Here is an 18,315-nt window from a genome sequence, read left to right as displayed (position 1 = left end):
GCCTCCAACAAGCTGTTTCCCATTAGCTCCTTCACATCAGGCGCTGGGTACAGCCCTGCTTTTGCTTTGTGGTGGATGTTTGTTCCTACTTCTGCTCCTCCTCGAAGCCCTCCTGTGTCAGGAAAAGCCAGTGAGCTCTCTCTCTCTCTCTCTCTCTCTCTCTCTCTCTCTCATCCCTCTTTCAGCTTTCCCTCCCTACCTCTCCCCCTCCCCACAAGCTTTGCCGCCGCACCCCAGGGGAGATGATTGTGACTAGCTGGGGGTGGGGGTCACTTTCTAGAAACTGGTATGAATTTGCCCACTAGTCCATCCTAAAAGGTACCAGCAGATCTTCCCTTGGGATCCCACAGACCCATTCAGTTGTGTAATCTGGGCTTTGCAAACTCTAAGCTCTTCAGGGACCTTGATCTGGGAGGAATACTTTTGAAGGCCCAAAGATTTGGAGGGCCCGAGGGCTGCCATTGAAGTGGGAAGAAGACCTTAGGAGGAGTGTGGTGACTCTGAGAAGAAATCCCTTTGACACAGCATCCAGAACAGAGATCTGGTCACCCTGCAGTGTGGCTCATTAAACAGTAGTCAGTTTCACCATCGAGCTACTTGCCACACCAAAAGCAGCACATGTGCTGGAAGATTCGAGAACTCTCTCCCCTTTGCTCCCCCCCCCACAGTCTGTTTCATTGGAAGCTTCAAGTCACACCAATTCTAAGACAGCTCCAAGGAAAGACTTTCTTTTTTGTTTATTTTTGTTGTTTTGTTTTTTGAGACAGGGTTTCTCTGTATTGCTTTGGAGGCTGGCCTGGAATTTGCTCTGTAGACCAGGCTGGCCTTGAACTCACAGAGATCTGTCTGCATCTGCCTCTCGAGTGCTGGGATTAAAGGCGTGCACCACCAATGCCAGGAAAGGCTTTCTAGAACCTTTGGGGCCCTGTGAGCCTAGAAAGAAATTCTTCCAAGTGACAGTTTATTATTAATTTTGACACAGAGTTTTGTATCAAAAGATCAAAAGCCTAGTCTAGTCTAGCCTTAAATTTGCAATCATCTTGCCTCAGCCTCCTGACTACTAGGATTATAGGTAACAGCCATCATGTCCAGCTTCAACTTTACTTTTAATATATTTGCCTTCTGTTTGCAAAAACAATACATAGCTGGGCGGTGGAGGGATAGGTAGGGCTGGCAGGCAGAAAGAATAAATAGAGGGAGAAATCTAGGACTTCGAGAAGGAAGACAACAAAGGAGATGCCCAGGGCCAGAAACCATGCAGCTGCCAGACAGGCAGATACAAGAAATAGTGAAAATGATACATACAGAAGGAAAGTAAAGGTAAAAAGTCTCAAGGCAAAAGGTGTATAAAGAGAAGGGGTTAATTTAAGTTAAAAGAGCTAGCCAGATAAGTGCCTGAGCAAAGCCGAGCATTCATAACTAATAACAATTCTCCATGTCATGATTTGGGAGCTAGTTAATGACCTAAAAGAGATAGCCTGGTACAGTGGGATAGTAGAGGAATTGGAGGCGGGATAATGGGGATGGATTTGATCAGAACATGGTATGTGTGTGTCTGAAATTATCAAACAATAAAATGAATAATGAAGTAGACAGACCTTTTTGTAAAGGGAAAGCGGATATTTTCTGGGACTCCCTGACAAGGCAGAGTCAAAATAAGTGAGGACATTTTTTGTGACCTCTGTTTTGGGGGGAGGGAGGGAAAGCAAAGGGCAGAAGTCCCCAACCTCAGGGTCAAGAACTGGAAGAAGTCCTTATCATTCCATGACTGTCAAAGCCCTTGTCTGCCCCTCCACCCCTGTCCCATCCTCTCTTCTCCATCCTTTCCAGGACTGCTGAAGTAGTTCCCAGAAATGGGAGAACTGCTTAAGGGCAGTGACTTCCTTGTGTTATACCAGCCACCTCATAGGGCGAGCATGGGCTCTGGCAGAGCTAGCCTTCAAGGACAGTTACTGTCAGTGGTTATCTGCATGGCCTCAGGTAGTGATTTCTCTTATCTTCACCTGTGACATGCTGTTCCCAAAAACATGCAAGTCTTCTGGTTCGACAAGGAGCAGAGCAGGCGAGCAGGGTAGGTTTTGTGTTTGTTTGTTTGTTTGTTTGTTTGTTTTTATGAAGCTGCAGCAGCATCCCTGCTAGAGCAAAGCTTAAATGCTTTCTGTTTGCTCATGCACATGCATGACCAGCAGCAAAGCAGGTCTCAACTACATCTTGTCCTTTCTGTCCTTGGCAACAGCATTGCTGAAATGGCAGTTATTGTTACCACAGCAAAACTCCGTGGGATCTAGGTTTCAAAAGCAATCCAACAACCCAGGCATCCCCGCCCTCATCTTCTGAACTCTGTCCTGGGATGTCTCCACTCAATACTTAGCCTTCTACTTCCATCCCCTGGGACCTTGCTTTGGCCTTCCTGTTGACAATTACCTCACCTGCCTGTACCCTCAGCTTGCCTTATCTCCTTATCAGGAAACCACTGTCTTTGCTTTCTTCAGTTTGGGGACTTGACCTCAAATATTGGCAATAGTCCTGGAGTAGAAAGCAATAATTCAGGATGGGCAGGGTGAATGGCCAAGGGTCCGTTGTATCAAAGTTATTTGGAAACCCATGAGTCACACACACACCATTCCCCCTGTGGCCTGCACAGACAGTTTTCACTTCTGCTGTTACATCTTTGAACTTCAGACCAAGTCCTGAAACTGGAGAAGTTGCTTTTCAGGGCCTCTCTCCACCTTGCCTCCTTTGCTTTCTTCCTTACATCCCAACTTCTGACCTGCAACTGTCCTGTCTCAGAACAAACAATCAAAAAAAAAAAAAAAAAAAAAAAAAAAAACTCAAACAAAACGTATCTCATTTGAGTATTTTTTTTTTAAACCTTGCTCTAACCCTTTACTTTCTTAGTTTTCCCTTTCTACATCACCTATCCCTGGGGGCAGGAGTTTGCTGTTACAGAATTTTGTCTTCCCCAGAACATTCAGAGCACGATTAAGATGAATTGGTTGACACTAAATCCCAACAATGCATGGGGTGGCCTCTCCATCCCTCTCCCAAAAAGAATATCCTAAATTGGGTGGATTTTCTAGTCGCAGAAGCCTTCTGGGATGCTGCTGTATGCTACGCTACTTTCATTATACCTGCTTCACAGCAACAAATGGTTCAAGTCCTTAATTTTAGATTCTTTGGAGACTAAGACACAGGAAACTGTGAGGTTCAGGCCACATGTGAGTAAAAAGTACTGCTCAGTGGTAGGATACTTGCCTAGCATGTCAAAGTTCCTGGTTCACCCTTAGTACTACGTAGATACAAACAGGCTCAGAAAATGATTCCTTTTGCATACATGTGTATGTTGGTGCTGGTGAGCACGTGCAGGGTATGGTCAAAGGGGAGGAGCAGGGTTCACGTCATGGAACTTGATCTTTAGAGTCATGTAGCCCACGATCTCCTTGTCCAAACAGTAGGGCAGCAGAGATGGTCATTTCTCCTGTCAGGAGGTATGTTGGCTGTCCCTTAAGTTGTGGCTGGAAGATTCGGTGAGAAGCTCCTAAGTGCTCATGGCTCTTCATGCTGCCTGCCAAAGCTGTCTCCTCTTCCTCCTCCCCTCCGCCTGCTCCTTCTCCTTCCTCTCCTCTCCTCTCCTCTTCCTCCACTCTCCCCCCCCCCCACCAGACTATTGGTAGTTATGGGCTAAGAACTAGTTAACTGCCCACCAGTTAGTTTGATTCCATTCTGTGTTTAGTCAGGCTTTGTCACAAACCTGTGTTGCCACTTCAAGGACCTCGCATTGCATAAGGGTACTCGGCAATCGCACCAATGGGACTTGCCAAGATATTAGTCAGTTACCCTCAAACCTCTCTTTGGTGGCCTTTTGGGACTTTTCTGACCATCTGTCCTCTTTGGTAGCCAGATATTTTTTTACACCTCAGCCATGTGGGGTCATATTTCCACCATCTCTACTCCAGCCAGGCTACCCTTTGTTTTTCTCAGGTTCTTTTCTTCTTGGCTTGGCTTTGTCAAGTCCTCCTTGTCTCCAAGTGCTGCCTGGTCTGGAAGCTAGGCCAGCTCTTCCTTCTATGCCTCTGTCTTTACCTCTGTCTTTACCTGTCATTTGCCTCCAATATTCCCCCAGTCATGAGGAAGAGTATGGTAACAAGCTTATGGGCGCCTCTAACTGAAGTATGTCCACCTGGATTATTCCAAGTTTCCTGTCAATGACACTTCAGAGTTCTTCCAGGCCACAGCCCCTCAGTTCTCAGTCCTTTCTTCTCTACCCTTCCTTAGCCCCTAACCCATATGGGGCCTTGGCATTGCCTAGAATTGTTGTCCTCTGACCTTTTGAAGTCTAGCCTTTTATTCTCTAAGCACATCTCACTATCCTTGGTAATAGATCTTTAGCCCTTATTCTTCCCACTCCAGACTCTCCACTATGCCAAATCTTCCTCAGTTTTATCTATCATTTTCCTGTCCACTTATCAGCATCCTCTGGCTCGATTTCCTTCTTATTTGGTCCAAAGTACATTTTCCCTCAGTCCAACCCAAGAAGAGGTACTATTGGTGTAGGTATGGTCTTGTTGGAGGAAGTGTGTGATTATGGGGGTGGGCTTTGAGGCCTCCTTTGCTCAAAGTATACTCAATGTGACACACAGTTGCTTCCTATTGACTGCGGATCAAGATGTAGGAATCTTAGCTTATTCTCCAGCACCATATCTGCCTGCATGCTGTCATGTTCACCAATATGATGATAATGGACTAAACCTCTGAAACTGTAAGCTTCCCCTGTTAAATGGTTTCTCTTGTAAGAGTTGCTGTGTCATGGTGTCTCTTCACAGCAATAGAAACCCCAACTCAAACACCATGTAATCCCACCACATATAACTCTTCTCTTCCTTCATCCATTCATCCCATCAATGCTCCCACCCCAAGACGTTTGCATGTGCCATTCCTACAAATAAGATATTCTTTTGTGTGTATGTGCTTGTATGAATGTATGCACATGTGCAAGCATATGCAAGTGTACCTGTGTGCACATGGATATCCTCTTTGATCACTCATCACGTTAATATTATTATATTGTGTAGTGTGTATAAGAGTATAGTCACCGGGCAATTGGTGCACACCTTTAATCCCAGCACTCGGGAGGCAGAGGCAGGTGGCTCTCTGTGAGTTCAAGGTCACCCTGGTCTACAATAGCTAGTTCCAGGACAGCCAGAACTGTTACACAGAGAAACCCTGGGGGGGGGAGAGAGAGAGAGAGAGAGAGAGTATAGTCATGCGTGTTGCATGGTCATCAGAAGACAACTTTTAGAAATTCGTTTTCTCCTTTCATCATGTGAGTTCCGGGGCTATCTCAGGCCATCAGGCTTGTGTACCAAGTGCTTTAATCCTTTGAGCCATGTTGCCAATACCCCAGTTTAATTTTTGAGACAGTCTTGTCACTGAATCTGAGGCTCATCAATTTGGCTAGACTGGCTGCCCAATGAGTTCCAGGGATCTGCCTGCCTTCATCCTTTCCCTGGGCTAAGGTTATATATGCATGTCACTGCACCTGGTTATTATTATGTGGGTACCAGCGATCTCAGCTCAGATTCTCATGTTTATATGTCAAGCATTTTACCAAATAAGCTATTCCTGTCCAAGAATATTCTTTATCCAGAAATTCCTTCTTTATTTCATACTGACTGCTATTCATATGCCTCTTCTGCATAGAGGCCTTCTCTGGTCTCCACGTTCAACAGTATTTTTGTCATTATTTATCCTCTATTTTAATTACTCATCAGAGCATTTATTTGACATTACAGTATGTATTTTGGGGTTTGGTTTTGTCCAATCCTATATCCCATGCCCTAGAATACTACTGTCACTTACTAGGCAGTGAAATAATAAATATTAATTGGGTGAGTGTGCGAATCCCAGGGCATTTGAACCATCTGTCTTCTCCATGGGAGAATACATTTTAGCTCTGAGATTGAGGTCACTTCAGATTCACAGTGCCCAAGGTTGGCGGGCCTGTTGATGCTGCTTGGCAACCTTTTTACTTAATCCTGGGTCAGTTCCATTTCCTGTTGCCTTCGTTAACAATTCCTAACACTTAGCCCCATCTTTTAAACTCTAGTATGCTTGCATTCCATGACTAATGGTCATTTGGATTGCTCGTGATTTTGCCTTGTTATAAACAGGTACGGTGAAAATCTGTGGGCACGCAGAAGGATCTATCTATGATCCATATTTAGAAATAGAGAAAGTACATTTTCATTTTAATGGATTCTGCCAAATTGTCCTCCAAGAAAAGCTGGGCCAGTTCACAGTCTACCAACAGAGTATGAAAACAGCTGATTCTACAAAGTTGTCAATGCTGGATCCCAGGTTTTAAATTTTTGTCATTTTTGTGTGTTTATGTGTGCATGTGTGCCTTGGGTATCTAAAAAATACTCATTTATAATTTTTATGGTCTGTCACTTAAAAAATGGTATTCTAAACATTCTTAGAGCTTTAGATGTGTGTGCATGCATGTTTAGCTCATTAATTCATGTGGACTTTAAATTTAGATTTTATATGAAACACAGATACAACAACATTTTGGGTTTTTCCTCAATTTTGACAATTGTCCCAAAACCATTTATTGACTTGTGTGTCTTTTGCTCTGTGATTTACAATGCCTTACTCAGCATGTAACTTAACATAGCCATGGGACTACACTAAACTCTGGCCTGTCCCATTGATCTGTGTCCTGTGCTAGTATCCCACAGGTTTGTTGACTATAGTTTATGTGTTTTGATAGCTGGTAGTACAAGCCTTGCTCTCTGTTTTTCAAACACTTCTTTGTCATGTTGCATATTTTATTCTCTATATAATTAGCTCATCAGGTCCTGTAAAAAACTTGTATTATTATTGGAATCAAGATGGCTTTAGATGTTTGGAGCAATCTCAGGAGTATAACTGTGTTTATAAAACAGCCTTAAAAAAATCTTGGAACGTGTCTGTTTTTAGCTATTTTATGCCTTTCTTAGTAAAGTTCCCCACCCCCACCCCCACCCTCACCCCACCCCCACCCCCACCCCCACCCCCACCCCCGCCCTCACCCCCACCCTCACCCCCACCCCCACCCCCACCCTCACCCCCACCCTCACCCCCACCCTCACCCCCACCCCCACCCCCGCCCCTCACTCCCACCCTCACCCCCACCCCCCACCCCCACCCCACCCCCCACCCCCACCCTCGCCCTCGCCCCCGCCCTCACTCCCACCCTCACCCCCACCCCCCACCCCCCACCCCCACCCCCACCCTCGCCCTCGCCCCCCGCCCTCGCCCCCCACCCCCCACCCCCCACCCCCCACCCCCACCCTCACCCCCACCCCCACCCCCGCCCTCACTCCCACCCTCACCCCCACCCCCACCCCCACCCCCACCCCCACCCCCACCCTCGCCCTCGCCCCCGCCCTCACTCCCACCCTCACCCCCCACCCCCACCCCCCACCCCCACCCTCCGCCCTCGCCCCCGCCCTCGCCCCCACCCCCCACCCCCCCACCCCCACCCCCGCCCTCACCCCCACCCTCACCCCCACCCCCACCCCCCCACCCTCACCCCCCACCCCCACCCCCGCCCTCACTCCCACCCTCACCCCCCGCCCCCCACCCCCACCCCCCACCCTCACCCCCACCCCCACCCCCGCCCTCACTCCCACCCTCACCCCCGCCCCCGCCCTCACCCCCACCCTCGCCCTCGCCCTCGCCCCCGCCCTCACCCCCGCCCCCACCCTCACCCCCCACCCTCGCCCTCGCCCCCACCCTCACCCCCCACCCCCCACCCTCACCCCCACCCTCACCCCCACCCCCCACCCTCACCCCCCACCCTCACCCCCACCCCCACCCTCACCCCCACCCTCACCCTCACCCCCACCCCCACCCCCACCCCCACCCCCACCCTCTGTTGTTTGGTTTTAGCCCTGGCCACCCAACTCTTGTAGTTACCAGTGGCTTCCATGATGCTCTTTGCTTTGTGATGATATTTGGCTTGAAATGAGGCAGACTTTTGTGACTACTTTAAAAATTAACAGATGGTGAAGGGAGTCTCCATGTTCCCCACCCCTGTGAACGACTTTTAGGTTGGGTTAATTGATGTGGGAAAACACACTTTAAATGTGGGCAGCACCGTTCCATTCAGTCCTGCACTGAATACAAAGGAGGAAACCAACGTTCAGTCTCTCTGCTTCCCAGCTGCAGATGCAATGTGATCAGCTGCCTCATGTCCTTGCTACGAGGCCTCCCTTGCCGTTGGACTGCACCCTCAAACCAAGGGCAGGAACAAACTTTTCCTCCTTAGGTTTCTTTTGTTAGATATTTTGTCACAGCACAAAAGTAATTAGAAAAGTAACTAATACTAGCACAGTTCCCCTGAGGGTATCTTCATGACATCATCTGAGTTCGTCCTAAAGGTTCTTACTCTGAATCCTACCCCCGCTGGAGACTAAAATCTCCAAATGTAAATTTTGAGGAACACAGCATTAAGTCTTTAACACATGGAGTGAATCCTCAAGAGGCTTTGCAAGTACTCCCCAGGACTTCTAAACTGCCAGGAAGCTCAGAGCAGCCTATGAGAATGGTGGCTTGGAGAGAAGGAGGAGAGGCAGAAATGCTTGCTCAGCTAGCACCCAGCGTCACTAGCTATCCCCACCACCCAGAGCTCTGGCACTGGCTACTCTCTGGACCATATGGGAGACCCCAAGTTTGAATACCTCCAAGCCACAGACATAGTGAGAGATATCAGTATAATGCAATGGTCACTGTTGCTTATAGTTTTTATGTCTTCCTTGCTTAGCAATAGCCAGCCGCCTTAAAATAGCTAAGGGCCCACTTTATTGGGGGGGGGGCATTGAGACAGGGTTTCTCTGTGTAACAGTCCTAGCTGTCCTGGAACTCACTCTGTAGACCAGGCTGGTCTCAAAATCACAGAGATCTGCCTGTCTCTGCCTACTGTGTACTGGGGTTAAAGGTGTGTGCCACCACCACTGCCTGGCTCAAATGACCATGACCGTATTTAGAGAATTGACTCTTCTGACCTAGTAGAACTATTCCCTCCTCAAAACTCTCACTTCCCTATAGGTGACAATGATGTGACTGGGCCATGGGTCCAATACCTAACACTAATGCACAAACTGACTTAGTGGAGTCCATTCTATATGGAGAGATAGCTTGCTCAGCAGAGACACAGGGGTGTGGGGGTGGAGAGCTGCCTTGGTCCTGCCTCAGAGAGATGATGACACAGACTTAGTAGACTTCCTAAGGGAGGACTTGCCCTCTCCATGGAGAAAATGGGAGGTGGGGGGCGGGAGTGGGAGGAGAAGAGGGAGGAACTGGGGTTGGAATGCAAACAATAAATTAATAATAATAATAAGAAACCTCTCCCCTCCTTTGTCTTCCATGACAGTTATTCCTTTCTCCTTGTGTCCATGGCTGATTCCTGCCAGGCTGGGTGACACAAGTTCATAATCCTAGCATTCTGGGGGGTAGAGATAGAAAGAATACAAAGTCAAGGCTGCTTTGGGCCGCACATTGTAACACCCTATCTCAAACCAACCAAAACAGACTTTATACATGGTTGCTTCTTCTCTGTCCTCATTCTATGCTGGGTTCTCCTTTCCTGGTGTGGTTTCTCCTTTGCTGATAGTGTTCCAGCCTCAGGGATCTTTCCCTGATGACACACACTGCTTCTAGATACTCTCACTCATCTATAAACCAGCAACCAACACAGTCTTCTTTCATCAGCTCTGGACTCAGGAAACAAATTAGCTATCTCATAGTCAGCAGAGCCAAAATGAATTCCTTCATTGCCCCTACACTACCAACATGTCCCCATTTACACAGATGCCCAAGCCATAATAATCCTGAGGGCTATTTCTTTCTCTCTCTGCCTCTCTTCCCGCTCCCCCTCCTTCCCTCTCCCCCTTCCTCCTTCCTTTCTTTCTTTTCCTTTTTTATTGATTTTTTAAAGACAGGGTTTCTTTGTGTAATACCCCGGGTTGTCCTGGAACTCACTCTGTAGACCAGGGCGGCCTCAAACTCACAGAGATCCACCTGCCTCTGTCTCCTGAGTGCTGCCATTGAAAGAGTGTACCTCCACAGTCCAGCCCAAGGGCCATTTCATATCCCTCCTCTCTTCCATCTCCATATTCAATCAAATACCACGTGTTACCAAATCCATCTTCTCAAAACATGTAAGATCATCATGTTCCCTGTGTTTTCATTAACTGTTCCCACAGACTCTTCTCCAAACTACCTTCCACACCAGTCAGTGGTTAATATAGAGCTTTTCACCGGGTGTCAGTGGCACATGCCTTTAATCCCAGCACTCAGGAGACAGAGGTAGAAGGATCTACAGGGTGAGTTCTAGGACAGCCTCCAAAGCTACACAGAGAAACCCTGTCTCGAAAAAAAAAATATAGAGCTTTGGAACTAGGTAGATCTTCATTTAGGTCTCATCTCTGCCCTTCATTGTGGCTTTAGGCATGGCATTTAATTTTCCAAGTCTTATTTTCTTCAACTGTAAAATGGGGACAATCATCTTACCTACTTGCAAAGTTAGTGCCAGTATTCATTAAGACAACCTATATTCAGCATGTAGTATGGCAGTAGGCACACAGCAAATGCTCAATAAATGAAAACAGGATGTTTAAAAATGGGATTTCTATGAGAATGTAGATGGATGTCTACAGTAGCTGTCCTTTGCTGAAGAGACTGTTCTCATGGAGCCCATAAACTGTGGCAGGGCTCTGCTGGGTCTGAATAGAAAAGGTTGCATGTGGGCCGATCATGGAAAGCATGCAGATTACAGAAACCATGCACCATGTTTGAGAGATCTGAGTACAGCAAGGGCTGGAGAAGCTAACAGTTACTCCTAGAGCCAGTACATCTGGAGCCACACAGCAGAGGGCAGCAGAGGTTGATGTGATGGCAGATGTCTGGGTTGGAGTGGGGCATGGGATGAGAAACCTAAAGGAAGAATTTGGGAAGTGTTAATCCCAAATTGGAGTTTGGCTAGAACTGTCCTGGGATAGCAGTGCCCTTGGGATCGCTTTCCTTTAGGGTCTGGGGTGATGATGATGAATCAGGAAAGATGAATCAGGAGCATCTTGAAAATAGAGGAGAGGCCTGGAATGTAATGGTGGAAGCTGAGTGAATTGGGATGTTTAGAAACTATAGTCATTAAAATGCATCAATCCTATTCCCATGTCTATTTGTGTTTTCATTTTCTAGAAGCCTGAATGGACCGTTTAAGGTTAGAGTTACCAACGGGGAAGCTCAAATGGTAGACATACTTTTATGTGAGGTAAACGATGAACATGAAGTACAGGTAGGAACTATGTTTATAAGGTAAGGCTTACAAAAGACTCATGAGGAAACCAGAGCTGAAGGACAGGGAATGGCTTGCCTAAGGGCATATATTCAGAATTAAGTATAAACAGTAACTTGAATTGAGAAACGGATGTCACTACATACCCTCATAGTAACCATGTGAGGCACAACCAGATGCTGAATATTTTACAGATGAAAAAGGTAAAACCCAAATGCTAAGCCATTTACCCAAGCTACACAGTTGGTATTGTATCCAGGATATCAACCCCAGACAGCTTGATTCTTGGGCCTGAACTCTATCTAAACCACCCCATTCTGTTTCTTGTCTAGACAAAATTTTCTAGTTGTGAACCTTTTCCACCTTGGAAAATTATATATGATTTTCCAAGAGATTTTCCGAGATGGGTTTCTCTGTGTAACAGCCTTGAATGTCCTGGAACTCACTGTGTGGACCAGGTTAGCCTTGAACTCAGCCTGCCTCTGCCTCCACCTCCTGAGTACTTGGATTAAAGGAATGCACCACATTCATCCAATTCTACTTATATTTTGAATATTTGTTAAAGATGAAATTGGGCCAGTGAAATGACTCAGTGCTAAAGGTGCTGCCGTGCAAACCTGATGACCTGAGTTTGATCCTTAGAACCCATATGGTTCAAAAGACAAGTTGTCTTCTGGCATACACACACACACACACACACACACACACACACACACACACACACATAAATGGGTTTTTAAAAATTTGAAAACAAAGCTCAAGTTTAGGCCAAAGTTTAGGATTCTAGAGTCTCAAGAAAATTATTTCTCCATTCTCCATTGTCTTGAAGGGAATTCAATTTTGGGAACTCAAATTCTGGTAGCTAAAATAGACAGTTTGTTACTTTAAGAGGATTTTCGGTCGGTCCTTTTGTGAGGTAAATGCTATCATTTTCTCTTCCCGCCTATAACTTAGCTGCTGTGTGACATTCCTACATGTGTGAACTGTCCAATGGATGAATGCCTGTTATGCTTCCTGCAGAGGATTATTGCTGACCTGTGCTCTACTTCAGATGGCTTCTTTCCTAGCCAGTCCTGCCTCTCCTGAGCTGTCTTCCCATACCACATCGTCAGTGTAGGTCCAGGGACAGTGAGAGAAAGTTAATGTAACCCAAGTCATTGAATAATCCTTTATTCAATTGTTTTTCTCTATACTGTTGCTTCTTGTTGATTAAACAGGTGTTCTTATTCAGTGTCTGTCTTCGTGCAGGCATTCATTCATTCATAAAATACAGAGTGCCTGTCACGTGCCAAACATCATGATAGATTCTGGGGCTACAGAAATACACATGGCATGCATGGTCTATGCCCTGAGGAAATTTTATCTCTTAAACTACTGCCCCTTGGGTAGAACTTGGAATCTCCCAATTTCTCCATCACCATTGCCTTAGCTTGAGCTGTGCTGTGATCATGTGCCTCTGCCTTGGAGAGCTTCCAGGTTCCTCCTCCCATTCCCCCACCCCCACTCCAGCCTGCACTTAGCAGAAGGCAGCAGACAGACTCTGCCTTTGAAAACATCCCTTTCAACATGTCACGTCCTTTCCCTGCTCAGCCTGTTCAAAATCCTTCAATGATCGCCCCCCCCAACACTTCCTGTCAGATTGGCTCCACATGCCTTTACCACCTGGCCAAATTCAAGGAGCTATATGAGATAATTCTGCCCTAGCCACGGTACACCTATTCCCTCCATGTCCCTCTGCTCCAGCACAAGAGGTCTACTTACTGTCATCATAGGCTGACAGAACATTCCTCCTATCTATGTATCTTATGTATCTATCTCTGTCAATCATCTATCTATCTATCTATCTATCTATCTATCTATCTATCTACCTACCTATCTATCATCTATCTAAGAGGGTCTTGCTATAGCTATATAACCTGGGCTGGCATCAAGCACGCCATCTTTTTGCATTCTGGGACGACAGCATGTGCCGCCATACCACCTTCTTATCACCTTTAGTTTCAGCCATCCAAATCTTCCCTGATAGTGAGAAGCTCCAGCCTGGGCACTACCTCTTACACAACTTACCTCTCTCTTGCTCTCCCTTCTCTATGATCTCGGGTCTAGGCTCTAGCTGCTGTGAGGATCAGCTTTCCTAGGCAAATGCTTTGTATTGCACAATGAGAGTCTCACTTCACATCTAGCCGTACAGTTGCCATTTTGGGAGGCATACATTCTCTACCAGAGAATGTGGCTCAGAGTGTTACAAGGCATCATGTCACTAAATCACCATGATGCTCGCTGAAGTATATCTGTCTATATTAGGCCCATGATTCTTGGAAAAGTTGGGTATTTGACATAAAATGGTAATTCTGGGTGAGGCATGCCCGGGAAACGTGTGTCCATTATCCCACAGGTAGACCATTGCACCAGCTTTGCCTCTTTCCAGCAACCTAGACCATGCAGGTACAACTCTCTATGCTCTTTACCAGCTGATCTTTTTTAATGGGTTGCTATTTACCCTGTTTCTGAATCTCTGTTTCTACTTTGTCTTTGTTATAAACCACCTCAAAAATCTCAGGGAGGACTAGTAAGCTTCTCCTGTCTCCACTCTCAGGGCTCAGCAGGGGAGTGGATGCCCAGGCTGGGTGAGTCTTGTCAACCTCATGCTGCATAAGAACTTGAGGAAAAGGCAATACAAGCCAGAAGCCAAAGGCCAGTTCCTTCTGATAAATAAAAGGGCACAGAGTCTATGTCAGGTCCTCTATCAAAATGCCAAACTGTGGCGTGGACTGTATTTCCTTCCATGGCTTTAATTTGTATTTTTGGGGAGCCATCAGGTGGTAAGGGATGATTCATGCTTTACTTATGTTTCTTGTTTATTTCCTTTCCTCGACCTTCAGATTTTTTTCTGCTTAATGTTTGTTCCGGGTTTTGACAAAGCACTGAGGTACATGACTCGTGTTGGTAGCTTTTTTTCTTCCCATATCTCCTCAGGAAAAAAAAAATTGAAAGGAAGTGACAGTATTCCAAAACCATCTTTTATTCCATTACTGGCTGGATTGCACCTGTTACTTGTAAGGCCACCCTCCAATCATTTCCTTTTACAGTAAAACCTCATTAAAAGAAACTCCATGAGTACTATCTGGGAATGCCTTGGCCTCTCCCAGGTCTTACTTTGTCTGCTATCAGCAAATAAATGGATTGAATAAATGAGCTGTGAGCCCTGAGCCTCCAAACTTCTAGGAAACCAATGTCATTGCTTGGGCATGACCATTTTCATTCAAGTGATTGATGCTGGAGATCCTTTTCATTTCATTTAGGCAAATCTCTTAAGACTTGGAATAGGCCACAATTTGTTAGCCTTCCTAGAGTTACTGTAAATTACTTGAAGCAGTAAAGCTTCATTTCCTTTTTTATTACACTCATTTATTTATGAGGAGTGATATGCGTGTGCCGCAGCCCACATATTGAGCTCAGAGGTCAATTTACAGGAGTCAGTTTTATTCTTCCACTGTGTGGGTCCTGGGTATTGAACTCAGATTATCAGGTTTGGCAGCAAGCAACTTTACCTGCTGAGCCATTTTGCTGGCCAAGCTTCATTTCTTTATAAATAACCTGCAGTACAGATGGCTCACTAATTTGAAAGGCTACTGCCAATTAGTTTGAGTAAATGAAGTTGGACTGCATTCAACAACTATTGATTTCTTTTATCAGGCAAGTCACTCTTCCTAGGTGAGAATTCTTTTTAATTGCCCCTGACCTCCAGAAAGACCAGATTAGTGTGCTCTCCTCAGAGACACAGATGCAGTCAGTGTGTGCTCTCCTGTCTGAGTTGGAACTTTAACAGCAGGTATCCCATCCCACTGATACAGACACATTTTCGTGGCTTTGTTCTTTGTGGCTAAAACTATGGATTGAAATTCAAAGCCATTATATGGCCAGGATGAGGGATTGGTAGTGTGTGGTGCTGACTAAATCGCTTTGCCTCTTGCTTGAGATCCACTTATTTGGTGCTTGTTTACCAAGCCTTTGAATGCAACGAAGGGCAGTCAGTTACCAGGGTTCATTCTGTGAACAAGGTTAAGGAGCATTCTGGAATAATACTTCTACACTATTCACAACAGCCAAGACATGGACCAACCTAGGTCTCCATCAGCAGATGAATGGATATAAAGACAATGGGATATCTCAACTGTTTTTCTTTGCTCAGCCATAAAGTACAAATAAATCATGTCATTTGCAGGGAAAGAAGCATGGAACTGGAGGTCAATCCTGCTAAGTGAAATAACCCAGAATGTAAAAGTCAAATGTCACATGTTCTCTCATATATGAAATGTAGATTTTATACACACACACACACACACACACACACACACACACATATATATATATATATATATAGAGAGAGAGAGAGAGAGAGAGAGAAAGTAGAAAGGAGATCATTTGGGATTTGGGAAGCGATAGAGGACCAGTGGGTGGGGCATAAGACAGGGTAATTGGGATGTAGGAGAATGGAAAGATGGCTTAGCGGCTAAGAGCACTTGCTACACTACCATGAGGACCTGAGTTTGGATCCCAGTATCCATGCAACAAGCCGTGTGTCCTTCAAACTCCTACAGTTATAGCTCAGAGAGATCCATACATAGGGTACTAGTATTAGAACACCCATGTGTACACGCACACCACACACACACACACACACACACACACACACACACACACACACACACACCCTACACCTAAAATATACAAATTCTTAATTTGATTTTTCAGAGATTCTCTTTTAAATTTTAATGTATTTTGTGTATATGGGTGTTTTAGCTGCACATATATATGTCTGTACATCATGTGTGTGGTTGATGTCTAAATAGGTTGGAAGAGGGTATTAGGCTTCTGGAACTGAAGTTTCAGATGGTTGCTGAGAACTGAACCTGGGTCCTCTGGAAAAGCAGCAAGTCCTCTTGCCTGCTGAGCCATCTCTGTGATAGCTCAGGGACTCTTTTTAAAAAGTCTACTAAGGGTGCTGAAAAGATGGCTCAGTGGTTAAGAGTACGTATTGTTCTTGCAGAAGCCTGGAGCTGAATTCTTATCACCCATGTTAAGCAGCTCACAACTGCCTGTAACTTTAGCTTCAGGGGAATCCAACCCTTCTGGCCTCCAAGGGCCCCTGTAACTCACATGTAGACTCACACACGTAGACTCACATACATACACATATGAAAATAAAGTAAATATTTTAAGAGTCTACTAGGGCTGGAGTGATGGTTCAGAGGTTAAGAGCACTGACTACTCTTGCAGAGGACCCAGGTTTGGTCCTCAGCACTGACATGGTGGTTCACAAGGGGCTACGACTCCAGTCTTTGGGGATCTGGTGCCCTCTTCAGGCTTGTAGTGGTACTACATATGCATACATGCAGGTAAAATATCCATACTGACAACATTAAGAGTCTACTATTGTCATCCTCACTGTAAAAACCACTTATAATGTTTCACAAGAGAGTGATCAGGAAGTACATATCATCAAAATAAAAATGTATAATGCATGAAAATATAGTGGTAAAATTAAAGCTTTTTTTTTAATAACAAAGAGAAGGAGACAGACAAAAACATTTTGAGTTAATGATAGGGCTCAGTTAGAAGCTAGGTGCGATCCTGTGGATGAAGAACTAAACTGAGGGTCTTACAGGTAGCTTACAGGTAGCTTCTATAGTGAATCTCACTGAGTTTAAAACCCAAGATCTCTGTAGCAACTAAGGGGGACTGGATGAGGAAAAGGCTGATTTCTGCAGCCATTGGCAAAGCAAAGAATGATCAAATTCCAAATAAATATTTGAAATTTGTGCCTTTCTTTGCTATGGATTTTTATCTCAGGGACTCTAGCCACAGGGTACTCCTGGAATATGTTCAAGACAAGTTGTCTATTTCTATCCTCCACTTCTTCTGAGGGCAGAGAAGAAAGGTGATGGATGGGCTGGGCCACCTTGGGCCTTACCCCAGTTATGAAACGACAATAGAATTCCTGCTTCAAATGCCAGGGAAATGATTTCTCTGATCTCTCGGGAGGAATTGCAATCACCAAGTTTTGAAAAGCCCAGGGACATGTAAGGGGGGGGGCTGCTCTTCATTTGGGACAGGAAGAGACAGCCACGAAGGGTTAGACTGATAAGTGAAAGGGCGTGAAGCACCATTTCCCCCTGCAGGATGCTGGGACTGGGCTGGGCTGGGCTGGAGAAGATGCAGCAGGAGGTGGCAGTGATGGGGAAATCCACCCTACCTGACCTAAATACTCCCAAGGACTCTATGAGCTCATTATGATTATCATCTTCCCTTTGAAAATCAGGAAAGTGAACAGAGAAAAATGCAGTAAGTTTTCGGGGCTGTGACTTACACCAGTGCCTTGAAGAATTCTGCTGATTGTGAAGATCAAGTTTGTCTGGAGCAGTAGAAAGTCAAGGAGAGGAGGGGAAGGGAGTTGTGTTAGCAGGACACCTTAAGTACCCTGAAGTGTTTGATGCCAAAAGGTAGTACAGTGTAATGGTTAAGAGTATATACAGGGGGAGGGCTGACTCATGCCTTTAATAAGAGTATGTACTGGGCCTCTCACAGTCTAAGCCAGGAACAGGATCCTAATCCCAGGTCTGCTACTTCCTGGCCATGTTATCCTGGGCAAGTTACTTATCACATCACACCTCAGCTCCTTTATCTGGGAGATGGCATGTAGGGGTAATAGTCATACCTACTTCAGGGGTTATTATGGGATTAAGTCAATATAGGATTGGATTTAGGCAATGCCTAACGCCTAGGGAAGGCTCCTCAATGTCTGACATCAAATGCAGAATACAACAGCTGGGTCTGTGGATACTTTGGATTTCTTTGAACTTGTTCTCTTTTACCATCTACATTAGCATAGACATACCATTACAGTCAGTTTCTGCAGTATTGGGGATCAAACCCAGGCCTTCATGCACATTAGGTAAACACTCTCCCAGCTG

Source organism: Phodopus roborovskii, unplaced genomic scaffold (assembly GCF_943737965.1).
Source record: "Phodopus roborovskii unplaced genomic scaffold, PHOROB, whole genome shotgun sequence".
Taxonomy (NCBI): Eukaryota; Metazoa; Chordata; class Mammalia; order Rodentia; family Cricetidae; genus Phodopus; species Phodopus roborovskii.
This window is presented reverse-complemented; position numbering follows the sequence as displayed.